Source organism: Typopeltis vanoorti, chromosome 11 (assembly GCF_054136105.1).
Source record: "Typopeltis vanoorti isolate ZY-2024b chromosome 11, IOZ_Tvanoo_1.0, whole genome shotgun sequence".
NCBI classification, from domain to species: domain Eukaryota; kingdom Metazoa; phylum Arthropoda; class Arachnida; order Uropygi; family Thelyphonidae; genus Typopeltis; species Typopeltis vanoorti.
This window is the reverse complement of record NC_143559.1, coordinates 46,447,684-46,459,072: the sequence shown is the minus strand read 5'-3', so window position 1 is coordinate 46,459,072 and position 11,389 is coordinate 46,447,684.

The following is an 11,389-nucleotide window of genomic DNA, read 5'->3' as shown; positions in this document are numbered from 1 at the left end:
TATTTCCTTCCTCTCACAAAAAATCAACATATCCAACAGAGACCACATAAATAATGGATTTATTACCTTAACACACTTCCATATTTCTTGCTAAGTATTCGACACTTCTTGCTAAGATAAATACCAGAATACTGACCTGACAAGTGCGATTTCATGAGAAATTTCATAACATTCTATTTCAATGAACGCTTACTTACCACTTCCTGTTGTAACCACGCTACCGGCCAAGACATCTATGAACGTCAGGGTTATCATGGATGCGAAGTGCATATTAAAATTGTAATATCATTGATATTACATTGAAATATTGATGGATACGAAGCGTATGAAGATGCGTATTTTATCCATAATGGCCGGTTTAGGCGATTGGTAGAGTGTATAATTCTATGATGCTCATTAAAATAAGAATGTGGTTACCACCAATCAACGGATTATATATTTAATATAATCCGATGACTAAAATGTGAACAAATATTTTAGGATATAGTTTTTTATATTCAAACCTTAAAAAATTCTGTTGTATCGCAAAAAATGTTAACTCAGTCTTGCCTCTTTTCATTATGTGAGGGATCGATCGAAAAACAATAGATGCATACGATATGGTAAGAAAATAATAAACATGGAAAGATGAGTGAAGACAATTATTCCAAATGTTAACTAAAATAAACATAAATAAAAAATAAATAAATAATTAAACCAATAAACAAACGGAAGTTTTAAAATACCACATATCTGCAGGTGAGCTAACGAATGAATTCTCTGTTTAGATAATTTATTACGGGATAGTAGTTAGCAAATACAAAGACTAAAGCTACCTACCCAACTTTGCATCATCATCAGCGAACAAATGAACTGTTCCTCTTAGATCCATCCTTCCCTATATCATTAATGAACAAATTGAATAGCAGTGGACCAAGAACCATGCGGCACACCACTAGTCACAGGCCGTCTTTTGGACTCTACTCCTGAATAAATTACTCTCTGATATTTCTCCATCAATCAACCACCCACCTATCCATCTCACCAACCCTATATCCATTCCCATATGTTGCAGTTTACAGATTAGAATTCCCATGTGGTATCCTGTCAAGGTCCAGCAGTATTATTCTAAACCCATTACCCTTATCCAGTTCAGCCGTCACTGTTTTATAAAACTTGAGCAAGTTACTGAGGCATGATCTACCCTTCACAGCCATGCTGTCTCCCGTACAATATCTCATTTTCATCAATCCATTCCTGTATTTTTCCCTTGACTACTTTCTCCAAGACCGTCACAATTTCTTCAAGACCAACACCTGATCTGTCGGTAATTTGTAACAGTAGTTTTTGATCCTCCTTTATGAAGGGGAACTATTTCCCCCTCTTTCCACACCTTCGTGACTAAACCAGACCCGAGACTCACATTAAACAACATGGTCAAGGGCACTGATAATTCTTTAGCCGCTTCACGTAAGACTCGTGCAGGTATACCATCCAATCCCACAGATGTATTAACATTAATGTTCTGTAATAGACTATTCACCTCCACTTTATTCATCACAATTCCCGTATAAACTAATGGTTCCTTCATTCTTTCAATGTCACCATCTGAATGACATACTCTTGCAAAGTGCTCACTCAGTAATTCCACTATATCGACTGATTCAGTGACCTCCTTACCATCGGCATTCCTTAAACTCTTTCTGCGGTGTACAGTTTTTTTTTTTTGCTTTCAGCATACAGAAAGAAGTGTTTGGGATTCTCTTTAGCTTGCATAGCTAGTTTCTTTTCATAATTCGCTTTTGCTTTTCTTACCACACCCGTTACCCTTCTGGCCTGCGCTTTATACCGATCGTGTGCCTGTCTTAATCGAAAATTCCACACCTTTAGCCACCTCTGTGATCACTCTTACCAATAAGTGGCAACATGGTCATATTCATTACAGTCAAATTCTCAGATGCTATTACAGGTCAAGCACTCTCAAAACTCGAGTATTTTCAATTACATGCTGTCTCAGACAGTTATCCCTTAATAAATGAATAAAATCCAGTTCCTTCCTCACATGTGTCCTCTCCTTCTTCTAATCAATGTTACCATAGTTGAAATCCCCCATAATAATTACCCTCCTTCCACTCATTTCATCAATTTGTTTATGCATACTATCTCCACCATCTATTCCGTCACATGGTCTATAGCAGCACCAAATGTATATTTTGTTCTGCCAGTGTCAATATCACACCAAATAGCCTCAAATGAGCTCTTTTCACTACCATGAAATACAACTGTAATTCTCCTTGGCTGCAGATCATCAGCTATCATCAATAACACTCCTCCCCCATTTTATTCTCTCTGTCCCTCCTAAACACACTATAACCTACACATTCTATCCCACTAACTATATCATCTTCCATCAGCCATGTTTCACTAATGCCAATAACCTGTGGCCAGGAAGAGCCAATCAAGGCCAAAAATTCTTCCTTCTTGTTCCTAATACTCCTGGCATTAGTATAAATGAAATACAGAGGTCCCTTTGTCCCACCCCTATCTTAATGCATTATTCTAACTATCCCATTCCGATTACTTGTCCTTAGTACTGGCTCGGGTACATTCTTCTAACTATCCCATTCCGATTACTTGTCCTTAGTACTGGCTCGGGTACATTATATGCATTCTTACACTAAACTGTCTCACTGATGTCCGCATATCCCCTTCCCACCTTCCTTGGTAGTTCTAGTTTCCCTGGTTGTGCACATCCATTTTTACTTCATTCAGAAACACTTTTTCCAGTCTCCGCACACCAAATCCATTCAAATGTAGGCCATCCATCTTATATAAATCCTTTCGCCCATCAAACTCATTCCACACGTCCACGAATTCCACACCACGCCGTCTTCATAACCTGCGCATAAAGTAATTTGCGATTATTGCCCTCCTTCTAAACTCCTCTCTGTCGTACCGTGGCAACAGACTCACCATCCTAATTCTGTTCCTCTTTTCTTTCGCTACCTTTAACAGTACTTTCAAGTCCTCTCTCATAAAAAAAAATTATCTCCTTTCAATTCATTCGTACCCCTCACAACTATCAATTATTTCACCCTCTGTTTTTGGGCTCTAATACACTGACTTACATCCTTAAATTTCGCACCCGGTAAGTACGATTTAGTTAAACTCCCATCTATTACATCTCTTAATAACGAGTCACCGTACAACACTCTTTCCTTCATTTCTGAAACTCTCCCACACTTAAGCTTATTTCCTTTAGCCGAGGCATTCTGGAAAGAGTTTTGCAGGTGCTCCAACTGCCGCTGCGCACTGTGTATCACTCCGCGTAACCGCTCGATCTTACTCCTTACAAATAATTCCTCATTTTTTTCATCATTTAAACCATTTTCTCTTTCTGTATAATTGCTTTCACTCTCTCTCTCTCTCTTTGATCACCGATCTCATTGCCATCTTGTACATCATCGCAATTCCCTATCAAGCCACTATTTTCCCTCACATTTTGGCTTTCATCCACCATAACAATCTCACGAACTGACACATACGTCAATATCTCACTTTCATTACACTTTCTGCACAGTCTCCCACCACTATCACTTTCCATCCAAACTCCAGCCTCTTTCGGGAAATCATACATCCCACACATATCACACTGGAAAACTCCCTCACATTAAAGTTTTTGAACAAAGGCATCGTGATTTTGTACGCCATTATTCTTCGTCGCATTGGCGCCATGTGATATTCGATGAAACGTATCTTTAAAATACCATGTTAAATAAAACGGAATTCACACCAAAATCACACAGACACAACAAGCTACCAAAAATAAACAATACTAAGTTAAGATTTAAACCAATATTCCAATTTTCACTCAAAATTATACTTAGCTTTCGGGAGCTCTCTGAAAACACGAAGATCTCGTATAACGTTACGATGATTATAATATATATTCATAATTGTTCAGAATACAACAGTATACGTAGGATGTGAAATTAGATGTAAACATGACATAGATTTTGTTATTTTAGGTAAAAAATGAATATAATATCAAGAATATCACAAAACAATGAATTTTTTTGTGATATTCTTTTTTATGTTTAGGAGCTTCCATACTACATAAAAAACCTAACTTCGTATGCTGCCCAAAGAGATCATTGTGGTCCTTATACCACTAGGCAATAACAGTGCCTGATATTAAGACAGTCAGATATAATAAAATAACATAGAAAACTATTATTACTCGAATGGCACCTAAAACATCTTCATATAAGCGAAACATTGACTTCGAAAGGTATGAAAAAATAGACATTAAATATACCTCTAAGGTACTTACTATTCTTAATATTCTACTTACTATATTTATAAGCATATATAATATATACGAAGTTATACATTATATGAAATGTATTTGTATTTGTATAATCAAATGATTCACATAAAATCACTATGTAAAATTTACTATTTTTTTACTAACAATTCACCAAAATGACTATGTTAAATAATATTAAGATGTATCCAGAAAATTTCAATCCAGAGAAATTTTTATCTTCAGATGGAAAAACAGCAATAAAACCAAACTGTTTAATTCCATTTTATATGGGTAAGTGTTGGTACAAATTAAAGTAATTATTGCAAATAAAATAAGTAAAACGATATAAATTTATTTAAATTAAATAACTCAGCATTTGTTTAGAAAACAGGATTTTTTTACTATTTAAGCATATTGAATTATCTACTGTACATTTACTTATTCTAAGTTATATAAAGTCAAATATGATTAGTATGCTGATTAGATTAGTTATTTTTTTTTTCATATTTTAAATTAAGCATAAAATAAAATGAATTATCAGAATTCAAGTGCCAGTGAATGTTGAAATAATTCTATTTAATCAGTAATAATAATTTCCATTGAAAAAATTACTATCGGAACCAATGAAATTTAACGTTACCTTTTTTTTATTTTATATTTTTATCTTTCAGTCAAACCGTTTATTATTTCTGATATTTTTTCCATTCATATTTCTGATATTTTTACAATCCCCTGCTACAGCTCAAAGAAAATCTACATAGCTTTGAGAAATAATAGACCTTTTGGATTACAAAATATGCATAATGCTTCAACTCACCAGAATAGTTCCGTTTTATTACACTGTTAGCTTTAGTAACAGGTAACTAGTTAAATATATTCTCCCTATTATGAAATGTATATATCCGAAATAAGTTGAACAAACCTATAGCATTTAACTTCCAGGAAATCCCGTGGATATTGTTATGTGTGTTTGTCATAGAAATCCATAGAATGGCTTAGAGAGTTCGACGCAAAATTTCGCAACTGTGAATTCAAATAAATAAATGTCAGTCTATAATTTGAGTATGATCATGATACGTTCTATGAAGAGATATAGAATATTGTGACAGCACTGGATTAGTAAGTTTACATTATTATTAATGACCTGTCAACACTTTTTCTCTGCTATCAATGTCGTATTCCTTCATAACATCTTCATTTTATGATATCATCTAACATTGATTCCATATGGTCACTGCCCTATTTTTTCTCAGAACTTTAATGTGTATTCTCGTATTTGATCAACTGTTTTGTTTCTAACTCAACTCTCAGATCCATAAGTTATAATTTGTGTGAACATTGTCATTATTTAACCATATTCCTGGGGAAGGAGTGTCCTATGTTCGATTCCTCGGAGACGTAAGGAGCTGAAGGATCTTCCTCAGCCATAGCCAAATTAGCCGGTCTTGGGCGTGGACAGTGAGGTTTTTCCCCAGTTTATCCTGGGGTTTTTCATTCCACAAAGCAGGCAAACTGACCTTGAGAACTCAACACTACGGACATAGGCTACAGACACCGGGGAGTAGGGCTGAGCATCTTATCCCGTGAACGGTTTGAGGTCTGATGATTAATAAACCCTCGACACCGCAAGGTAAAAAGAGGGTAAAAGGAAGTTGAGATTGTCTTTATACCGATATTTTAGTGTTTTGGCTAAAACACTAACATTTAATCATTTAACCTCTTACTATACTAGGTTTGCTTATTATATTGTCCATTTCCATATTTAATTTGCCACCTTCTCTAAACATTGAGACAAATAACTTAAATGTTTTACTTGTACTAAAGTTTCCATTCAAGAAGCAGCCGATGTTTTTCGATGTTATAACATATTTTCATAGTCTTGTTTTTGTTAATGACATATCAGCTTTAGTACAGCAGTTATTCAGTTTAATTAAGTAATCTACAGACTTTACTGGATTTAAGAGTATCGCATCATCTAGTTTTGATGTGTTTTGAATTGAGACCTTATACCACTTTTCTTCATAAGTGATGAGGAATAACAGAAAAGTTCACTCCACCTTTCAACTAATTTTGCATCGGACCACCTTTGTTTAGTTCTCTCAATTCTAAATACTCTGTTATTATCTCTTTGTGTGTGTGTGTGTGTGTGTGTGTGTGTGTGTGTGTGTGTGTGTGTGTGTGTGTGTGTGTGTGTGTGTGTGTGTGTGTGTGTGTGTGTGTGTGTGTGTGTGTGTGTGTGTGTGTGTGTGTGTGTGTGTGTGTGTGTGTGTGTGTGTGTGTGTGTGTGTGTGTGTGTGTGTGTGTGTGTGTGTGTGTGTGTGTGTGTGTGTGTGTGTGTGTGTGTGTGTGCCTTCGTATATTGTAATCAAAGTTCAGGCCTAAGTATTTGATGTTTGTAACTTCGTGGATTGTAGAGCAAGGACAAGTTTTAGTTTTCTTTAGGCAATGTGAGATATGACATTTTAGGGTTTAGTGATATGCGTGAGAGATCTATAGCTATCTGATAGTTTCTAAATATGCCGAGTTGAGATTTATTGCTGTTTATTGCAACAGAACTGCGCATGAGCCAATCAGTGATTATGTTGAATCTCAGTTCTGTTACTGTGGGGATGGTTTCTTTTTGTAATGTTGGTTTTGTTTTTCAGAAAGTCTTCGAACCAGTTATGATGATTTCGTCTTATGCCTACTGCATAAGAGTTTTCCTTTAATGTAGTAGGTACTGCATAAGTTATGCACTGCATGGTGGGAAGAAAACATTGGATCGAGGTCAGATAAAGCTTTGTATGGAAATATAGCTTTGTAACACAAAGATCGAAAGACGTTCGTAAAATCAGAAATGATCGCATATTTATTCGTAAAAAGTTGAATTCGGATTACCTTAAGTTGATATCTGAAATTATTACTATTAACAAATTTTACAAAAAACTGTTTTTGTATGCTATAATTGAAAATTAATTCGGAAATTCCACAAAAAATCAACGTCTGTTCACAGTGGAACGAAGCGACACCACCACCACCAATAATAATAATAATAATAATAATAATAATAATAATAATAATAATAATAATAATAATAATGTTGCTTAAAAAGGTTTGCTTATTACGAAAACGGAGAACGATTTGATATTTATTTGATTACTTTCAGAATAAATGCACTCATCCTATACCTCATAAATAATACGTTTCTTACCTAAAGACACTCCCATATTTCTTGGTAAATTCTACCAACTGTAAATGCGTATTTCTCTTAATGATAGGAAAATATCCAATTACAGGCAAACCAGTCGGGCCAGGAGGACGTTTCTTTCTACTACATACGCAAGGAAGCATAAAATATGCACATAACACTATAAGAAATGCGGTTATTGTATATGTTGTAAGATATTTCTCCACAAGACTTATAAAATTCCGTTCTATTCTTAATACCTGAGATATCTAGATCCCTCAAATCCTGTGAGAATGCCTATTTTATTTCTCAATGTCAGTTGGAACTAATGAACCCGAAGTTCTGTCTTTTTGGAGAAATGCCAGAATCAGAACGAGCCCAAGTACGTAATTTGATAACGGACTGGGTCAATGAACGCTTAGTACCCTCTGATGATATCTTTATATCAAAATGCGCATTAAAATAGGAATATCGTTAAAGACCATTAACTCACTCACTTCAGTCCTATCTAAAGTAATGGAGAAAACCATCAACTCTCAACTCCTAATCTACATTGAAGATAACCGGCTATTAAGCTACTACCGCCAGTACGGTTTCCGTCAAAACCGTACAAAAGGAGAACTACTCTCATTGGAGAAATTCGGTGAATCCCAAATAGTTGCACTTGATATCTAAAGCCTTTGACCGAGTCTGGCACAAAGGCTTACTGAGCAAACTCCCATCCTTTGAACTGACTCAGGACTTCTGCAGATGGATTACCAGCTTCCTGTCTAGACGTACACCGTGTGTGATGGTAGACGGCTCCCTATCCTCTCACCATCCAACTAATGCTGGGGTCCCGCAAGGTTTAGTTCTCTCACCGACCGTCTTCCTTCTATATATCAATGACCTACTTCAGTTGACCTCTAACCCAATAAACAGTTTTGCAGATGACAGCACATTACATTCCTCCCTTTCATTTGACAAACTCTACTCTACGCAACTCACTTCAACCCACAGAACATCAATCACCACTGCCCTTAATTCCGACCTCCAAGCGTTCCGCCAATTGGACTGAGATAACCTCCTCAACTTCAACGCTAGTAATACCCAGTTCTGTCTTATTACAAAAAAAGAACCATTTTCCCCCAGCATTGTTTCGATAACACTAAAATCAAGATAATACGAAATTTCTCTTCTCGGAATCACCCTGACATCAACCTCTCCTGGTATAAACACATCACAACCATTGCATCTTCAGCTTCCAAAAAAACTGGGTTTTCTCTTTCGCTCAAGATGCTACTTCACCTCTGAACAGCTGTAAACATTATTCAAATCAAAAATCCGCCCAGCTATCGAATACTGCTCTCACGTCTTGGGTGGGACTACTAAATGCTCCCTCAAAATACTTGACTCAATATAGAGGGGACAACTAGACTAATAAATGAACCATTCTCTCACCTATTCGCTCCCCTCACTTTCACACAAACGCTTGATCTCTGCAATCTGTATATTCTATAAATATTTCCATGGAAAATGTTCATCTGAAACAGCATCAATAATTCCCCCACTAAGTCCATTGGAACGTACAGCTGCCGCCTAATATCCTTTCACAGTACACCTTGAAACCCACAGAACAAGTTTCTTTCCCTCCTCATTCATCCCTGCTACTGCGGTAACTACGTCAGGGGAAGACTGTTGTAGTTCCCAAGGAATACTACAACATACAGGCGTTTTCATCAAATATAAACAAGTTTCTCCTTTCCCAATCCACCACCCATATACAGTACTAACGTACTATAGGTTGATCAGCCAACCTCTCGTATATGGGCACAACATAAAAAAAAAGGAAAACACACGCAATTTACAAACGAAGTATACATATAGACATATGGATCATCTTCTTATCCTGAAATTACGATTACGAAATCCCAAGATAGCATCGAAGTATATGGACACTAAAGGGAACATTAAATATTGTTGAAGAACTTTGTGATGTGCGACTTCAAAGTAATCTGTCTACACCACTTTCTTTTTTGATGTAAATATCACTAGATCTATGATATACAACCTCCCCCACTCTCAAACAATATGCGATGGGTAGGATGGCACACCTGTTTATGTTGTGTTCAAACTTTGGCACGTTTTAGTGAAGTATAGAGAATTTTGCTTTACAAGCGTAATTATGCACTTTGTAGTTAGTTTATTTTCTACCATTACACATAGTGGCTACTGAATTCGAGATTTTATTTTACGTATAGGCATGCGGTTACCAATACCCATCCACTTCAGTTCCCTGCGCATAGTTCGATGAGATATGAATCGAGAATAGTCTTCATTGAATGTTTCGGCCAATTGCTGCACACACCACACACACACACACACACACACACACACACACACACACACACACACACACACACACACACACACACACACACACACACACACACACACACACACACACACACACACACACACACACACACAGGACGATCTCATTCTTGACAGATTGTCTTAGGACCACAGGTACGCCTCTAGACAATCAATGTGAGTAATTTTTTTATTGATTACACGCAGGATATCTCCCCATCTGAGAAACCGGCTGTTTTCAAAATCCTGGCTCCAGGGAGAGAGGCACCCGCAATAAGTCCTTTATCGAACTCCGAATGATCCTTTGTTTTTCTCATTATGATCAACACTATTGACGATTACCGACCAGTAGCATTCTAAAATAGTTGCCTGTAACACGTGGTGACGCACGTGACCATGTATTTTGCATATAAGTTGCGTAAGTGACGTTTAGGGAGATGTGCATAAAGGTTTGCAATTCAGTGGCTGGTGTGTGTTGTAAGCTTTTGCTCTGTTCAGAAAGAATACGTGAATTTCCCACTGCATGTGTTTTATTACATAAAGCAGGTGTTTCACCGCAGGAGAATCTGCATATCTGCTTTATTTTATAAATTATACGGCTGGTACTTTTATTTTCTGGAGAAACAATGTAAGGTTTTTCTTCTGGAAAAAGTTTTTCTCTTGTTTTTGGAATTGCTGTAATGTTTTGTTGGAGAGGAGTGAGAGAGAGTGTTTTTCACGACATTGTTCCCTAACAAACAATTCACTAAGAATAAAAGTAATGGGCAGGGTGATGTATATTTTTACAAATACTGCTTTTTGATGCAACCACAAATTAAACTGTGCTTAATAATGGCGGATAATAAAGATACCGCCATTTGTGTGGATATTTTATTTTCAGTAACCAAGCCCATTAGGCAAATAGAAAAGGATTTTGGTCAGAAATACCCACATTATATAGAATAAATTGTATATAATGTCTGTTACATGTGTAAGATGGGAAATTATTTAAACGTCTAATGCGCATGTTCCATTAAAGCAATAGCTTTTTTCTTTCTTTCTTTTTTTTTTGAAAAAGAGGCAGTTTATAATCCTCTTCATATATGTTGAGGGATTAAGCATCTCTCTGTCTACACACAAAATGTGTGTCATTCTCAGCTAACGGGAATGAGTTTTCAACTCGAAGAGATTAACTTTCTACAGTAGATAAAGATTAGTTAACTCTCACCATTTTGGGGATGGGCAGTAAGGGATATGAACCCTCTCTCCTCAAGAAGTATTGGCAGTGCTGAAAGAAAAGATTCTTTAAAAAAAACTGTGCATTCTTGTGCCCTTTCTCTGAAGAGAAAAAGAAGTTCTATTAGTGTACTCCCGTTTATCCACTCTTCAAAAAAAATTAAAGATATGAACATCAACACCATTATGTAAGTTCAGAGCACCTACCAATGAAAAACAGGTTCCATTCTAATGACAAGAAAACGAATGATCCTTCCTCTGTGGAGTAAGAAATGGACTTAAGACTGGTTTAATAAGCTCTGTGATAATGTAGTGTTCGATGAAGCAAAATGAAGTTGGAGCTCCCTTCAAATAAAGTCGTTCATGGG